Raw genomic sequence first — 18,034 nt, forward strand, 5'->3', positions numbered from 1 at the left:
CACCCTCACCCACCCTCACCCTCACACCCCACACCCTCATATCCCATCACCCTCACACACCCCCTCACCCAAACACACCATCACCCTCCCTTCCCCTCACCATCACACCCTGTCACCCTCACACCCCCTCACCCTCACCCTCACACACCCTCACACCCCCTCACCCTCACACACCCTCACCCCCCTCAGCCTCACACCCCCTCACCCTCACACACCCTCACCCTCACCCTCTCACCCTCACACCCCCTCACCCTCACAACCCTCTCACCCTCACACACCCTCACTCACCCTCATACCCCTCACCCTCACACCGCCTCACCCCCTCACCCCCTCACACCCCCTCACCCCCCTCACACCCTCTCACACACCCTCACTCACCCTCACACACTCACCCTCACCCCCTCACCCCACCCCCTCACCCCCTCACCCTCACACACCCTCACACACCCTCACCCTCACACACCCTCACCCTCACTCACCCTCACTCACCCTCACACACCCTCACATACCCTCACCAGCATAGCATAACATAGCATAGCATAACAAAACACGCATAGCATAGCATAACAAAAAAAGCATAGGATAGCAAAACATAGCATAGCATAACAAAACAAAGCATAGGATAGCAAAACAAAACATAGCATAACAAAACAAAACATATAGCAAAACACAACAAAGCATAGCATAGCATAACAAGACAGAACAAAACATAGCATAGCATAAAACATAGCATAACAAAACAAAGCATAGCAAAGCAAAACATAGCATAGCATAGTGTAACAAAACATTGAATAGCGTAACAAAACACAACAAAACAGCAGAACAAAACATAGCATAACATAACAAAACAAAGCATAGCATAACAAAACATAGCATAACAAAACATAGCACAACACAACAAAACCTAGCATAGCATAACAAAACACAACAAAACATAGCATACATAACAAAACATAGCATAGCAAAGCATAGCAAAACATAGCATAGCATAACAAAACACAACAAAACATAGCATAGCATAACAAAACATAGCATAGCATAACAAAACATAGCATAGCATAACAAAGCATAGCATAGCAAAACACAACAAAACATAGCATAGCATAACAAAACACAACAAACATAGCATATCATAACAAAACAAAGCATAGAATAGCAAAACTAAACATAGCATAGCATAAAAAAACAAAGCATAGGATAGCAAACAAAACATAGCATAACAAAACATAACATAACAAAACATAGCATAACAAAACACAACACATAGCATAACAAAACATAGCAAAACACAACAAAACATAGCATAGCTTAACAAAACACAACAAAACATAGCATAGCATAGCAAAACAAAACATATAATAGCATAGCAAAACATAGCATAGCATAATAAAATACAACAAAACATAGCATATCATAACATAGCATAGCATAGCATAACAAAGCATAGCATGCAAAACATAGCATAACAAAACATAGCATAGCATAACAAAACACAGCATAGCATAGCATAACAAATCAAAGTATAGGACAGCAAAACATAGCATAGCATAACAAAGCAAAACATAGGATAGCAAAACAAAACAGCATAGCATACAGCATCACTCAGCACCACCACAGCATCACTTAGGGGCACCACAACATCACTATGCGCTACCACTGCAACACTGAACGCCACAGCATCACTCGTTCGCATCACAGCATCACTCAGCACCACCACAGCATCAATCTCTGCAACCATTCAACAACAACTGGTAGGATACCGTCCATACCAATGGAGTCTTTCTCAGCAAAAATCAAATCCAGTGCATTGCCTCCCTTGTGAGTAGATTCTGTGACCCATTGGACCAAATTCATATCTTCACAAGACTGTATAAGGTTTTTAAAGCCTGAGTCCAGCATCCCATTGGTCCACATGTTGCAATCTCCTAGAATTAGCATTCTGACAGGGGTCAGTTCATATTGCTGAAGAGAATGGGATGTAGAGCTTTTTCCTACTTTTTCCTACTTAGCCCCCCAATTATGGAACAAACTACCTGCACATCTGCTGTCTCTTTCCAATCATCATGCTTTTCGTAAGGGCTTAAACACCTGGCTCTTTCCCAATTAATTTTTTCTCTCCATTTCCTCCCTCATACTTGTTTGTTGCGAAGCACCTTGAGACTTTTGTGATATGTGCGCTATACAAGAAATTATGACTATGACTATGACTATGAAGACATCGACCAGTTCCTGTTGGAATTTCACAGTGACTGCTCCCGGAGGTCTGTAATAGACCATCCCGGTCAGCACATGCCCAGTAGAATTTTTCAGAGAGAAACCCAATAATTCAATGCCTATCACCTCATCAATGTCCATTGGTGAAAATTTCCATGAGTCTTTAAAGATGATCTCCACCCCCCCACCTCTACCATTGGGCCTAGGCTTATGACATGCTTTATATCCAGGTGGGCAAGTCAGGCCCAGCTCCACATCTGACCCGGGGTAAGTCCAGGTCTCTGTTATAAACAGGGCATCCAGACTATGTGATTCCAGCAGAAGATGAATCTCCACGTGATGCTTTGGCAGTGATCTAACGTTAAGCAAGCCACATCTCAGACCATCCAATCTAGCAAATTCGAACTCCGGCCCTGCTGTCCCTTCTAGTTTAACCTATCCTGCTCCTCTTCCCTGTATCCCTATGGCTCTCAGCTCTTCACCTGTGTACCTGCATCCTGAACTTCCTAGGCTGGCCCTCCCCAAACCGGCAGCATGGCTGGCGCTGTGCGCGTCCTGTGCGCGGACGGGCGCAGACAGGCTTGGCGCGCCACGGCACAGCCGAACCAGCATGCTCTTTTATGGGCAGAATTTGAGCAGCAACTAGAGCACTGACCCCCCCAGACACAGCGGGTCTGTTCAGGGTTCGAATATGCTCACGAGGTGCTTTTTATAATTTTAAAAACAGTTAAGCACAAGCAGCATTACAATATTCCTGCATTAAGAGAATTACGTTTTTTTAAAGACGTCTGAAGTCAGCAACGTGCAAATTCTGCAGCTACAAACAGCATTAACGTGTATCAAGACGCTGCGCGGTCGCGCCAGCGTGCTCTTTTATGGGCAGGATTTGAGCAGCAACTAGAGCGCTGACCCCCCCAGACACAGCGGGTCCGTTCAGGGTTCGAATACGCTCACGAGGTGCTTTTTATAATTTTCAAAACAGTTAAACACAAGCAGCATTACAATATTCCAGCATTACGAGAATTATTTTTTTTTAAACGTGCAAGGTCAGCAACGTGCAAATTCTGCAGCTACAAACAGCATAAACACGTATCTAGACTTACTGGTGAGGGCCTATAATGAGGGACAGGGCCTTTAACAACCGATGTAGCCAGAGGCAGAAGGGCTCTAAGACTATTAGAACATTCCACCCACCAAGGGTAGAATGTTCTAAATTAAAAAGGGAGATACATGAAGGCAAACATTGGAATGCTGGAGCTCCGGGCTTATACTAGCCATTATAAGCCCGGAGCTACTTCATTGTCTTCAGTGGAGCGCTCAACATTCCAGTGTTCCAATGATGGGTATAGTACAGAGATTTGTACTATAGCTGGTCAAACTGGGACAAAGTTATGCAGTTGCTGAGTTAAAATATATCAATGCATTTGTTATTCAGGCTTAATATTCCTCTTTAAGGTTTATGCATAGTAGTACATTCCACAGAGATGTTTTATGTTCAGAAGGCTGTGCCAAAACACTTTTCACCCACTTGTGATTAACACTAGGGCTTCCACAAGGGAAAAGGTTTTAGAGCAGTTATTAAAATATAAAACCTGCCTCTACTTTTATAGTAGTATGCTTGTCTCACACTGCGCGTCAGTCCGTCAGTTTTAGCCCCAGTGAGCTCATAAATTTTTTTTTAAAAATGAGAAATGTGTGGAGTGGAGCACTTGTTAAAAAAAGAGACCGCATAAAATATGCATTTAGTGTCAAAAAGATGTACACGAAGGAATGGCTCTTGAAGATACTGCTCTGGGCCTCTGAAAATCAGAGTTCAATTAAAATGTACTACGTGTACTAGAGCACGGTGAACAGAAAGGGGCTCGTACCTGCCTCTGAGTCACAATGTCATGCAATTGTCCAAAATACAGGTATATAAAGGTCCAATGGCGGTTCAAAAAAATTTAAAACTTTATAGTTTGGGCACTGTTCCGCTGATTGCCAGATTTAGGGCCTGATTTAGAATGGAGCGGATGGGTCACTCCGTAACAACGGTGACGGATATAACATCCATTGAAGTCAAAATCCCGTAGGATAGAATCTGATTTAGATTTCAGCAGACGGGATGTCCCTCACCGTTGTGACTTAGTAACCCATCTTCTGAGTTCTAAATCAGGCCCTTAGTTCCTCCGAATGCTTTTTCAATGTGTGCCTACTTTTATTTTTAATGCATACGACATGAAAATTGCCTCAACCACTCTTACTTGAAAGAAAAAACGTTTTCAGGTTAGAAACATATTTATTACATCCCAACCAGGCATGCTTATTCAATGCCAATTATTTTTAAATTTTAGGACTGTACATTCAATTTATATACAAATGGTTTGATACACATAGAAACAGAACAGTGTCAAAATAATATTTAAACATCCAACATCCTACAAAAAAATTTATACATAACAGAAAACAAATATCACATACATATAGAATCAATGAATGAAAAAATCAAAAGAATGGGGAATAGAGAACAACTGAATGACTCAAAATTGATAATGTCTGTACTGGCCAAGCATAATATTGTTTATTGATAATGCTCTATTCCACCAAAGCTGCAGACGCGTTTCGAGACCAGGGCAAGTGTCCCTGGGCTCTCATCAGGGCTTTTATTCTTTGTGTCTGAAAGATGCAAAGAAAAAAGCGTTTCACCATTTTGTTGAAATGAAAGCCTCAACTTTAAAAATGCATTCACTAGTAGTATGTACATAAGAAGAGTCTTCATACCAGGCTCTTTTTCTAAGAAGGAGAAGGCTTGTGGGACTTGTAGTCAGGAGAAAGGGGGTACCAAGGGAATCAATCGTTTTCAATTGGCAGACAATTCAATCTGAAAAATCAGGGCATGATTTATTAAAATAAACTAAGCGTTTGTATTGGTGCCATACCAATATATAAATTGACAACGTCGACTGCAAAGGTCTCACCAAGCACTCGGAGATAGCGCGGCTGTGAGAACTAAAAGTTTTTTCGTGAGTGACTTGTATGTCAGGTTTGACTCATCAGGCTTGGCCAGTGGGCCCGAGTCTTCTATTTTCTGTACAAATATAACGTTCATGGAGTCTATGGGGACCATGATACTCCACCAGCATTGATTGATTCACACAATTTGTCAACAGGTTGTTCTTAAAGGGAACTGCATTTGAATGCACATTCCTTTTAATCTATCAAGCATATGTTCTCACCTTGAAACTAACCTTTTAAATAATGTAGCGCCCACACCATAATTTAGCAAAACGTGGCCTTCCACACACAGTCTATTTGTTGAATTTCGATTTTTTTTTAATTTCGATTTGTTGAAACTACTAGATCCATAATGCACTTGGGCCCCATTCATATAAATCCAGCCCACAAACAAGCCGGCCATTTTGAATCATACCTCGAGGAACCCGGTTGCTGCAGAAGCACTCTTGGAGAAGGTAACTTTTTAATCCCAGGGTCATTCCTCCGAAGCAAAAACCTATTTATATTTGAATCATTTACAAGTGTTCCTTTTTACTTGTGATGGAGCAAGGATTCGCACGTAAAGCAACTTGCTTGTATCAAGAACCTCAAATAATGTTAATAAGTATAACAAAACCTGTTTGTGTTACTAATATTGCACATTTCTACATTACACGGGGTGTCCCAGCGAAGCTTGCATATGTGTTTACTTATCCCAAGACGCTTGCCTCTAAAATGGCCGCTGCTTAGTGGGAATTTCTCCTGCGCATGCGTTGGTCACACTCGCGTGACGTGACGTACTCGCAGTTCTGGTGGGAATCTTTTGCACTTGCGCGCTAGACTTAAGATGGCTGCTTTGTGTTCTCACATGCCGAAGCTTGCACTGCAGCTTATGCAATGCTGTTCGTCTTGCACTAACCTTAATGCTATAGTTAGTATAAAGTAAGGGGAGTCATATAGGGATTCCTGGTATACAGTGTATTCATTTATTTCTGTGTTCTAAATTGTTTTCCTTTACTTTTCATGTATCAAATCCTTTGGGCCTGGGAGGCACTAACTACCCCATCTTAGAAGTCCCTACTGCGCATGTCACCCTGGCAGAGGGAAGAAAACCTTGTACCAGTGGAATTTAGCCAGCTGACAGCCACAGTCAAGATACTCCTGGGAATCGACCTGTAGCCCAGCTAACAGAGCTGAACTGTACTACATTTGTAACAATTGTATATGAAAATTGTATTCTTCATTGTTGTTTGTAAAATATGTCATGGGAACCCCAAATTCAATAGGCGGTCCCAAAAGATGTAAATTGTGGCTTGGGAAAGTCAAATCCTGGTTGTTGTGTTGACCTGTCCTTTCTTTGGACCAATCGAAATTGGGGATTCTTACACTTGCAACATTTGGGGGGTGGTACACTGACCCGAAAACAGTATAACTAGCCTAGGTTTAGCTAGAGAAATCGTCCGACTTGTCCGAATAGCTGACCTGTCACTGACCCAACGCACTCAATAGGTGACTGATACAGAGAGCTGCGGAGCACTCTGTCCGTAATTTCCAGAGACCCAAGCGGTGTTTTGGAAACCTTAAGTGCTGGCGGAGCATTTTGCTGGGGAATTCAATAAACCCAATCGGGGTTCTGACTGATAGCTGCAGAGAGGATGGAGCGCAGGCGTTGCTACCGAACTGCGGGTGCTGGTCTTACCTTGGAGGTCCTGTCCTGATCCTAATCTGGTTTTCCTGTCCTGTCCTGGGGGTCCATTCTGCACCTGCTGGCCTACTGGCGACTGTCCTTTCCTTGGGGTTTCTCCTGTCCTTAACTGACCCGTGGCCAGGGTTGGTCTCCACACCGTTCTAGGTAAATATAAATCTGAGGGAACCCAATTTGCATTCTCTATTTCTTTGCTTTTGATAAAATCGTACTTGCACCTTATCCTTTCCTCTTATTCTCCTTTACACTGACAAATGATAAAGTCATACCTTATAGTCATTATACTAGCATGTTCCATTTTTCCCCATCCCATTAGTACGTTCTCACATTTTAGTTTGTGAAATATTCAACCGTGATTTCATAGTATGTTCCTTTTTCTCCCGTCCTTTAGACATCATACTGAGTCTAAGCTCTGAAAGCCATGTTAGAGTGATCCCTTTTCTTACCTTCCCTTTATAAATCCTAAATGGTTAGTCTTATTTACTTCCTATATGGATATGTGCTCATTATAATCTTAGTTATTGACAGTTTACTTGCTGTGAACGTTATGCTTTCTGAATCTGATGAATTCTAGATAAAGGTTTTAAAACTTCCTGAGTCTGTGGTTATTATATGAGTGCAAAATTAAGAGTAAATGGTATTATGTATTTTTGGTGTCTGCCTTTCTTTTACAGCTAGCTCCCTGATCCATTGTGATCACAGGTACCCGTAACAGTAGATTGGTAAGTCGGGTACATTAGAAATAAATAGGAAGGAACAGGGTTATTGGTAGTAGAGTGTAAGGTTACCCGATTAATAAATATGGTGAATTGAATTTATGGGCCCAATGTGCATATGGTAAAATTATAGTCGGGTGACCTGCGCGCTCTATCAGTAATTTTCTGGTAGCAGAATGATGGTTAGGGACTAGTTAAAGGTAGGTAGGACTAGTTAAGATAGGTAGGTAGGTTACTTGCTGCTAATTGTGAACATTTTTGCTGCTAAAAATATCGATCGATCAAATGTACCATTAATGTTTTATTGCTTTGATAATTATGAAATGTTTTAAATTGTTTTTCTTGCTGATATATTGATATATGTTCTAACAAAACTCGTTAGTGATTGTTATATGTTTGTCTGGAATCCCCGGGGGCAGAATAGCGAGTGGTGAGGAGAATCCACGTCGCAAGTGAGGTCACTTACCAGAGGAAAATTGGTGCAGGTTAGGTAGAACTGGAAGCACTCATTAGGGTTTTCTGTATAAATGTATGAATAAATTGTAGCAAAGAGTTCGCTGGCAAAACTTCTATTGTGATATAACCTAGTAAGGGTCACACGGAAGGAGTAGCAGGTTCATCTAAGCTTGATTGATAGCAAAGGGGTTCACTAGTGAAACATTTGGCTTAGTATATATCCCAAAGTGGATGAGTCGAAGGAGTAACAGGTTCACTAATGCTTGTGTGAAGAGTAGGCAGAAGGGATCTACTCGCAGTATTTGAAAAGTAAATAGGAGAGGTTTACTTGCAGTGAAACAAATCTTTCCTTTCTAGACACTCGAGTACAGTGGCGAATGTGTTTGCGTTGTGAATTAAACAAGAGCACTTGCACTTTAAACGGTAGAAATTGAGTTTTCCTGACCTTGTGAAGGAAAGAGTCAGTTGCGAAGCTGCACTGACGACACTCAGTGCCGCGCTGGTATTGGTCAAGACAGCGGGCATGTGGCTGAGACGGAATTGTAAAGGAGGGGTGAGCACAGGAGCGTGAGAACTCGTTTACGAGAAACGCCGCGCACCCATTGGTTGAATTGGTTTGAAATCGCGCACTTGATTAGTTGCAGAAAAATAAGAGACGCATTTGGATTGGAAGTGATTTTTGTAAACAAAGTAACTTGCGGAAAAGTATATGTGGCATACGTTTAATCCAGAGACTAGACCTGATCCAAGATATCTAGGGTTCGGAAAAGATCAGTGGAAAGGTCGTAAAAACATTACGTACGGAAATAAGAGGAAAATGACCTTCGTAAACAAGGTGAAGAATAATTTTTAGAAAGACAAGCCTATCAAAACTAGAGAAGGAGTTGTCATTCCACCACCTAATACTCCCGCGTCATTTATGATGTTCGACAGAGGTTACCATGCTTGCGTGTGGTTGGAAAATTGGGTGGAATATACTAAAGATGACGGGATCTTGGCATTTCCGTTGGATGGTACATTCAATAGCAGGATTCTGTTCAATTTGAGGACCCGAATGAATGATTTACCTACCAGACCTAGACTAACGCAATATAAGGCCTTAGAAGAATGGGAGATAGAGGCTTTTGAGCGAGACAGGCCCAGAATGGACAAGGGGTTGACAAAATGGTATCCTAAGGTAAATAAAGAAACCCGAGAAAACAGAATGAAAAAATGGAGACAGGATATGATGGTAGAAGGATTGTACCCTGTAATAGCCCTAGAAGCACCCTTGGGAGAGAAAAGGACAGAGAAAACAAAGCATTTGATGACCTGTGGGGATTCAGATGATGATTATTTGGAGGAATTATTAATGAAGAATCCACCTCCTTATAATGAGGGACCCAGATCCTCAAGTGTAAGAGATACCTGCCTAAGACCAGCTTACCAGGAGGGATCAAGATCCTTAGATGCGAGAGATACCTGTCTATGACCTCCATATCGGGAGGAGGCAAGACCTTTGAGTACAGGAAACCCTTTCCTAAAACCTAACTATGGTGAAGGACCAAGTATGATGCATCCAACTGCCCCGAATTATGTTCCCACCCTAACTCCGCAGATAGTGCATGAAACTAATATGGAAAGAGTACTGCAGGATAGAGAACGAGAAGCTATAGTTAAACAGAGAACAGAATTAATTCAGAAAATCTCCCTATTAAATACAAGTCCTGAAGCCTTGACAATCCCAGTAACTATTGGATCAGTTGTTCCTTTGTACGGGGATAAACAGGGAAGTCCAAAGACTCCAATTATTACCCCATCTGTAGTGCAGCCGAGAAGAGAGCCCTTAATCGTAGATGATCAGGCAAGCGAATGTGAATCTGTGATTTCCTTGATGGATTTACCAGTACGGGAGCCAGAAAGGGGTTCACATAGAAAGAACACTCCTTTCACTTCGAGAGAAGTGCAGATTGAGTCAACTTCTGGTACTAGAAGTGCCACAGTAGTGACTCCTGAAGAAATTGAAAGATGGAGCCGAGAATGAGAAAAACAAAATCCTCAGCCGAAAGCATTAGATATTTACAAACTAAGAATAGAATTGGAAGAACTATCAGCTGGAAATGTGGGGTTGGACAGACTGAACACCCTAACGGAGGAAGAATTGTTATTCATTTGTAAAAGTCTAACCCGAAATACCAGAATATATCATGAGACATTAATGGACACCGCGGCTAGTATGGGAATAGATATTAGCAAATCAAAAGTGTTGCAAAAACCCTACAGAGTAGAATTCTCAGACAAAGATTTGGAAAACACGAATGTGTCAGGAAAGAAGGTACAGATCAGAGAATTGTTAATTCTGTTACAAAAATGGGGAGACTTAGACAAATGGAAAGCCAGGTGGGCCAAGAAAAAAGAAGATAATAGATCAAAGCAAATGACATCTGAGTACGTGTTAAAAGAAGCAGACAAGGCAGAAAAATTATATCCTATGCGAGAAGTGCCAGGGGCTAAATATGTGCATGTTCCATGGTCCAGACAAGATATTGTGTCCTTTACCAATGACTTCCCAAAATTACGAGAAAAACCTGTAGATTGGTACCGACAGGTTGAGAGATTCGTGAAGGTCCAGAAGTGTCTCTGGAAAGATTTAGATGGGTTCTTTGACATTGTAGTTCCCGTAGATTTGTGGACGGAATGTAAAATTGCTATTGATTGGCCTAGTGAGGAATACCCGAGAGACCCAAACACAGGGGCTCCTTCAGCAGAAGTAATGAAAAAGCACAATCAGGTAATATTACATTTAAAAGGAAAAGTACCTGCAAAGGAAACTGATTGGACTCGAATAGACAGAACTACCCAGAATAGAGATGAAACTGTGCATTCCTATTATGAACGACTGTTACAGGTGTTCAAGACGTACAGTGGTCTGGACAACATCGAGCTGAAAGACATGACCCATTTCATTTATCGATTTGTGCTAGGGTTAAGGCCTGAGATTTCGCAGTGGATCAAAGACAATAAAATCTGCTGGCAGTCTAAACCGATTGATGAGGTCTTGAAGTATGCTAAATATTGCGAGGATGAATTGGCAGATAAACGGAAGGAGTTAAAAGAAAAAGTCATGTGGGCTCCGGTAAAATTAGCAGAACACCAAGAACAGCAGCTAAATAAATTGACCAGTAATCAGAATCAAGGCCCCGGGGGTGGGGGAAAGCCCAGAGTAAAATGAGCCAAGAGGAGGCCAAAAAGAAGTTCCCCTGTCACGGGTGCGGACAGATAGGTCACTGGAGAGACGAGTGTCCAGCTTTAAAGAATGAGAATATTCAAATTAATGATTTAAATCCACAGACGCAGAAAGAGACTCCACGAAAGACCCAGCAACAGGTAAAGCAAAATCAGTTGCCGCGTGCACCTAGGCAAAATTATAGGAGCAAAGCACAACAGGGCGAAGACACCGAAGTGTGGGAAGGAAGGGAGGATAGAAATGCAGCAACTTCACAATTTCTGTTAAATGACACGTTTCTCTGTGATGACACCTACTGACGGTGCCTGAGGGGGGAGGACGAGGAGTGCGTGCTTGGCGCCTCCTTGCCGGTGGACCAGACAGGGCCATACATTGAAGGAAAGGTTGAAGGAAATAACGTCACCTTTCTGTTGGACACTGGTGCTACCCGTTCTACTGTGAGAACAGCAGACGTTCCAAACCTACCCCTCTCGGGAGAAGCAATCCAGGTAGTTGGCGTTTCTAATCAGCTAATTAGTACCCCAGTTAAAAAACCTATGGAGATTAAAATTGGGAACTTTAAGGAAATGCATAGATTTGTTGTCTGTGATTCCAGTCCTGTAAACTTGCTAGGACGAGATTTGTTGTGTAAAATGAACTGTACTATCTTTTGCACACCAAATGGCGTCGGAATTCAGACCCCAGATGAAGATGGAATTTACAAATTAATGTTAGCAAGACCCGACTCAGAAATTAAAAGACTGACAATACAAGACTTACCTGAAGAACTCCAAGAAACAGTGAAACCAGAAGTATGGGATTTTACTGGAAAAGATGTAGGATTAATGGAAAATGTTGACCCAATTAAAATAGCCATAAAAGAAAATGCAGTATACCCAAATATTAAACAGTACAAAATGAGTGCAGAAGTAAAAGCAGGAGTTGCCATTGAAATAAAAAGATTGTTAGAAGCAAAAATCATACAAGAAGTATTGAGCAGCGGGGGCGCTAGAGGGCGCACTGCGGAATGGCTGACTTGTCAGTCAGCTCCGCCGGACGGGTGCAATAAACAGCGTTTTCAACCCTCTAAGCGAGCTACCGGACCCGGGAAAAAGCTACACCAACAACCGGAACATGGAACCTGTAGACTGCTACCCTTAAAATACCAATAGCGTGAAGATTCGACGAGAAAGTGACAAAAACGGCGAGGAAACGGACGGCGAACTAAGATGGCCGCTACTGGGGACAGCATCTACTGGAGAATATGACAATGTGCAAGCAAGTAAAAACATTGGCCTGAGCTGCAAACGACCCCTTGCAACCACGAATAACGCGCGACCCAGCGGGGACGGCGAAACAAGCTGTAAACACCGAAATCGGCTCCATGCGGCGTGCGTTCCACAGGTGCCAAGATGGCGGTGGCAGTGGAACGCACAATGAAGCCGGCAAAAAATGGTAACTAGCGGAGCCCCTCTGTGCCCGGACGCCAAAGCAATCCTGACGGCCTGGAGCGAAAGGCGACTGCTGTGTTCGGAGGGCAGGTATGTTAGCGACGGCAGCTGGCAGCGCATCTCAGGGCGGACCGTTCACGGACTTGGGAGCTGACGCGCCAAAAGCTTGCAGCGAAGGGAGCGCCCCGGGAAACGTGCGGGCATTCAACAAGATGGTGTGCGTATAAACACATTGAGGACCTGATGCGACGGTCTGATGACACTGCAGCGCTCATTGATAACTGAAGACGCCCGCATGAAGGTGTGCAGACACGATATGCACGACAATCACGCTGCAAGTCCCTACACAAGTATCTGCCCACGTGCTGGTGAAAGACACACATCGTTAGAACACTGATAGTATTACAGGAAGTTAACACAGAGCTGAACCTGCGGAGGACGGCGGGAACTACACAGCGGTGTTGATAAGCCCCAGAACCCAAGAAAACGTAACGGGACTGACATGCCGGCTGGCAGTGCACTTGATGTATAATTCCACCGAGCAGTGGACAGCGGGGACACCCAAGAGACGTAACATAACTGCAACGAGAGGCTCGGTGGCCACAAACTCGGCGATACCAACATGCAGCCCGACGCCGCGCACCGGAATTATGGGGAAGCCTGAGAAACAGCAGACTAAGCTACCCTTCGAAGCGAGGAAACAGACGAAAAACAATGCGACAACATCAGACGCTGAGGGAGAGCCAGAAGCGACCGGCGGCACTGGTATGGAGACAGTACTGAGGGCGATACAGAAAAGCCTGCAGGAAATGAACGACAAACTGGACAATGTGGTGCAACGCGTGGACAGTATGGCCGCGAAAATTGAAAAACATGAAGAGCGGATAGTGGAGGCGGAACAAAGGATATCCAAAGTGGAAGACGAATCTAGATCCACAACGAAGACATGCGGAGGTATGGAAAAGACACTAGAAGTCCTACGTGCAAAGGTGGAGGATCAGGAAGCCAGATCGAGACGCAACAACGTCCGCATAGCGGGTCTGCCGGAGTCCACAAATACGGGCAAGATGGAAGACTACGTTGAGGCGTTATTGAAAGATTTATTTGGCGAGGACAAGTTGTCTTCTGTCTTTCTTGTTGAACGCGCACACCGATCTTTGGCGCCAAAACCAAAACCGGGAGCTACTCCACGCATGATAATCGCCCGCTTGCTCAACTACAGGGACAGAGATACAGTCCTCAAACTGGCACGGGAAATGGGTGTAATCACACACCAAGGCAACACCCTGGAATTCAACCCAGATCACACCATGGCAGTGCAACTAGCCCGTAAGGAATTTGCACCAGTGAAAAAGAAACTACGGGAACTAGGAGTGAAATACGCAATGCTATACCCGGCAAAGCTTAAAGTCACGAACGCGGGTAAGGCTGAGAAGTGGGGAAGAGGCAAGCAGGCGCATATTACGGACCTACACACTGAGGATAGCGCATACGCGCTGGAGGCTCCTCAAAAACTTTTCAACTCCACAAACAAACGCGATATTACGAGAAGTGCAACTGATACACCGAAACAGGCGAAGATGACAGCGGAACACCAGAAACGCTTCCTGAGCGGACAAAACTGAAACTAACAGACTACGCAAACGGAGAGCGCAGTGAGTACCCTGGTGGTCCGCAATAGACATGGGGCAGGGAGGAGACTTTGGGTTTCATGTGCTAAATGTAAAATGCCCCATACGGAACAAGGTGCTGGACCCTAAGAGAGCGGCACCCTGCTAGCGATAGCATGAGGATGTAGCATACTTGTAAACGGGCGAACACTGGGCCTCACCTACATAACTGACAAGGTGTGAAATATTACGAAATACAAGGGGCGGGAACAGAAAGGTCTGAACTATCGTACCACATCTGTCCTTAGAGACTCCACTGTCAAATGAAACTCCATACACTTGCAGTTGAGGAGTACTAGTTAAATCCCAGACTACGGCGGGAAACAGGAGGTGAAAAGGATATAGCGGATTATAGAAATGAACTACGCATCCGTCCACATCCACAATGTGGATGGAGGCGTGTGTACCTGGCGACACAGGCGGGTGCGCCCCAATTCAAGTTCTGCTACTAGTTCTGTTAACACATGGGGATGGCTTTGGCAAAGTTGGGGTGCTGAAGTGGGTGGGGGGGGGGAAATCGGGAAATGTTCGAGTTGACTCACTGTGTCTGAGAAACATTGCAACCTCTTTATGCACAAAATACACTGTATTGGATGATAAACTCATGGTTGGAAAATGTATACTTGAAGGCGGGACAAAACACAAGGCAGCCCTAGAGTACGGGGTGGGAGCCTCTAACAGGAACCGACGCACTACACAATTGCTGGGATGACACACTCTGCCACACTGAAATGTATCACGTGGAATATCAGGGGCTTAGGAAATCCGAGAAAAATCCGGCAGATGTTTGCATATTTTGACAGATTGCATGTCGATGTAGCTTTCCTACAGGAAACGCACATAGCGGCCGCCGACACTTCCAAAATGGGAGCTAGATGGGCAGAATCGGTCACAAACTCCAATTACTCCTCATACTCTCGAGGGGTGAGCAGTTTAATAAAAAAGGGGGTGCACTTTAAGATCTCGAACACACACATAGACGCTGAAGGCAGAAGTGTAATCGTGGTGGGCACAGTGAGACAGCACACGGTAGCACTGGTGAACACGTATGGCCCCAACGTGGACGACCCAGGTTTCTTTGAGAAAATATGGGGCAAATTAGCGGTTATCCAGGTTGAAAACATACTATGGGGAGGCGACTTCAACATAGCACTAAGGGAGGGACTTGATAGATCCCCGAACACACTGGAACCACACGTAAAGGCGAGGGCGACACTTCGGGAGGCTCTGGCAGACTTACAGATGGTGGACATATGGAGAATTAAACATCCTGGGGAGCTGGTAGCAACGCACATAAATGCAACGCACAGCAGCTGGTCCAGACTAGACTACTGGCTAGCCACACAGGAGGTAATGTCATGGGCAATACAAATAAAACACCTGCCATGAACAATATCTGATCACAGCCCGGTACTTCTGGAGATTGCAATACCGCGCTACGCGCCTCCGCCATTTACATGGAGATTCAATGCAGTTGCCTTACGAGACCCAATATACGTAGACACCATACATAAAGCAATACTAGACTACTTTGACCTAAATGGTCCCACAACAGAAGACCCATGCCTACTGTGGGAGGCCTTCAAAGCCACATTGCGGGGGGGGTGCATTAGCACGACCACGGGCATCTTAAGAGATATCAGACAACAATTAAAAACACGTGAAGACGCCATACACACGCTAGAACAAAGATATACACAAACCAGGGATACGGCGGTCCTGGGGGAAATACAGGAACTCCTAACAGAACACCGACAATTTGCAGCAGATGAACTTCAATATATCTATAAACGCACAACCGCTAGGAGATATGGTGAGGGGGGACGGCCAGGTAGAGCCCTAGCTGAGAAGATATGTACCGGGCGAACACCACAACATATCACCACTATCATGACCCGAGAGGGATGCAGGACACATGACATACAAGGGATAATGGGTGAATTTAGGGACACATATGACAAGCTATATGTAGCTCGCCCCTCGTTACCACAAGAGGAATTACTGGCGTACATGGCGGACATAGAGATGGCGTGGTTATCTGAGGGCCATAGAGAATACCTGGCTCGCCCTATCACAATAGATGATGTAGTGGACACTATCAAACGGCTGCCAAATGGCAAAGCGCCAGGGCCTGACGGCTTCACGATAGAGTTTTACAAGACGTTCGCGGACCTGTTGGCCCCACACTTGGTGAAACTATATGGGGAGGCACACGAGGCACAGACACTACCGCCATCCATGAGGGAGGCTTTACTGATTGCATTACTAATGCCGGGCAAAGAAGAGGAATACTGCGACTCATACCGCCCACTATCCCTCATAAACGTGGATACCAAAATCATAGCCAGCCTCTTGGCTGACAGACTTAAACCACTCATGCCGCTACTGATAAGGCCCGACCAATCTGGCTTCATACCGGAAAGGTCGACGACACATAACACACGCACCTTATTTGCGCTAGCTCTCTATCTGGCACCGGAAGTAAAGGCTGTGGCTGTTTTATTAGACGCGGCCAAAGCATTTGACACGATCGATTGGCCTTTCTTGCATGCAGTACTAGTACGTATGGCGTTTCCTCCGATCTTCATAGGGTGGATCACGATGCTTTACACGAATTTGACAGCACTCATTAGAGTGAACAAACATATCTCGGAGCCAATCGCGATCTGTCGTGGCACTAGGCAGGGGTGTCCACTCTCCCCAATGCTTTTTGCGCTGGTGCTAGAGCCCTTAGCATGCAAAATTCGACAACACCATCACTATTCGGCCATACAGCTACCGACACGCCCGATACATATCTCACTATACGCGGACGATATGGTACTTTACAGTAAAAATCCGGAACGGCACCTCAACCCACTGCTGCGCGAATATATCAAATTCGGCCAACACTCAGGACTCCAGATAAACTGGACTAAGTCCCTAGTACTGGCACTAACGGACGGCACACACCCAACGGCTATGGACTATCCACTTGAATGGCAGGAAGAACCGACCAGATACTTAGGAGTGTGGTTTCATAGGGACCCAGAGCTTGTTATCCGGACCAATTATGGGAGAGCGATATCATTGCTAGACGACAAGATTAAACGGTGGAATAAGCTACCGCTATCATTGGCAGACAGAGTTGCAATTGTGAAAATGGTAATACTCCCCAAGTTCCTATACTTCTTCAATAATATCCCGATTAAACCTCCTGCGGAGGTGTTCCGAAATATCACAAAACTGATACTAAATCTCATTTGGGCGGGGACACAAGCGAGATTAGAATTGCGAACGATGACATTACCATATGCTAAAGGGGGTTTCAAAGTACCAGATCTCTATCTATATTACTTATGCGCACAAGCGCAATTTGCGCACTACTGGTATCACGAGATTCCTTTCCTGACCCACGTGGCGGTGGAAGCTGGTGATGCGGACCCGGTTCCATTGACCAGCATATTGACACACAAACGTGACAGATTGCATGAGCTTGATATAAACCCGGTGAACACCACCACGGAAGCATGGAGACTGATGGGAAAGGTGGCTAAACGCCTCCCACTCTACGCGCCTGCTCTCCCCCTGGCACATCATCCAGCGCTATCAGTCACGCAAGAACAGGTTGGGGTGGATTTATTGAGAAACGTTGGTATAGATAA

General features: G+C 44.6%; 1 pseudogene; it reads left to right on the forward strand.

The window, feature by feature from the left end:
- LOC144828073 (E3 ubiquitin-protein ligase TRIM39-like) overlaps positions 1-18,034 on the forward strand; it is a 183,073-nt pseudogene that overhangs the window by 139,971 nt on the left and 25,068 nt on the right.

Source organism: Lissotriton helveticus, chromosome 4_1 (assembly GCF_964261635.1).
Source record: "Lissotriton helveticus chromosome 4_1, aLisHel1.1, whole genome shotgun sequence".
NCBI classification, from domain to species: domain Eukaryota; kingdom Metazoa; phylum Chordata; class Amphibia; order Caudata; family Salamandridae; genus Lissotriton; species Lissotriton helveticus.